Below are 1,259 nucleotides of genomic sequence, written 5' to 3' on the forward strand. Positions count from 1 at the left end.
CTGCGCCACTACAGGTCAGGCCAAAAAAAAATTTTTTTTAATAAAAATGGTCAGAGATGGTAACAGGTAAAGAATCAGAGATGCTAGAGATACAAACCTGATAGAAATCCTAAAAATGCAGCCTGACCTGTGGGGCTCAGTAGATAAAGCATTTCCCTGGAATGTGAGATTGCTTGTTCGAAACCCTGGGCTTGCCTGGGCAAGGCACATATGAGAAGCAACTACTAGGACTAGGTACTTCCTTCTCCCATCCTCCTTTCCCTCTAAAATCAATAAATTTAAAAAGAAAATAAAAGAAAGCCTGACCAGGTGGTAGCTCAGTGAACAGAGCATCAACGTGGGATGCTGAGGACCCAGGTTTGAAACCTTGCGGCTGCCAGCTTGAGCACAGGATCATGGCTATGACCCCCTGGTTGCTGGCTTGAGCACAAAGGTCGCTGGCTCGAAGCCCAAGGTCACTGACTTGAGCAAGGGGTCACTGGCTCGGCTGGAGCCCCTAGGTCAGGCATCCCCAAACTATGGCCCGCTGGCTGCATGCAGCTCCCTGAGGCGAGGCCATTTATCCGGGCCCTTGCCGCACTTCTGGAAGGGGCACCTCTTTCACTGGTGGTCAGTGAGAGAAGCGAGCACTGTATGTGGCGGCCCTCCAACGGTCTGAGGGACAGTGAACTGACCCCCTGTGTAAAAAGTTTGGGGGCCCCTGCCCTAGGTCAAGGCACATGAGAAAGCAATCGATGAACAACTAAGATGCCACAATTATGAGTTAATACTTCTTGTCTCTCTCCATTCCTGTCTGTGTGTCTCTGTTTGTCCCTCTCTTTCTCACTAAAATATCTAATAAGAAGAAATAAAGAAAGATAAAGGGTAATGGCAGCCAGATTTTTCAGGAAGTTATACATGTACACTTAGTCAAGCTTGAAACCATCTGAGTTTGTCTCATAAAAATAAACAGAAAAAAAATAAAATATAAAATAAACAAATTTTTTTTTTGTCATCCTTGCACAGGGGCCATGCTAATCTTCTCTGTATCATTCCAATTTTAGTATATGTGCTGCCAAAGCGAGCACGAAAATAAACAGAAATTTTGATGAAGAATGGGATGTTTACATATTTTCAAAATTGTCATTTTTAGGCCCTGGCCGGTTGGTTCAGTGGTAGAACGTCAACCTGGCATGCAGGAGTCCTGGGTTCGATTCCCGGCCAGGGCACACAGGAGAAGCGCCCATATGCTTCTCCACCCCTCCCCCTCTCCTTCCTCT

General features: G+C 46.2%; 1 non-coding gene across 1 annotated transcript; it reads right to left on the reverse strand.

The window, feature by feature from the left end:
- Positions 1 to 960: 960 nt before the first annotated feature.
- LOC136382658 (U6 spliceosomal RNA) lies at positions 961 to 1,067 on the reverse strand. The gene has a single exon (XR_010747284.1). It is a non-coding gene; the product is annotated as a U6 spliceosomal RNA (small nuclear RNA).
- Between the last annotated feature and the right edge of the window lie 192 nt (positions 1,068 to 1,259).

This window comes from Saccopteryx leptura, chromosome 10, assembly GCF_036850995.1.
Source record: "Saccopteryx leptura isolate mSacLep1 chromosome 10, mSacLep1_pri_phased_curated, whole genome shotgun sequence".
Taxonomy (NCBI): domain Eukaryota; kingdom Metazoa; phylum Chordata; class Mammalia; order Chiroptera; family Emballonuridae; genus Saccopteryx; species Saccopteryx leptura.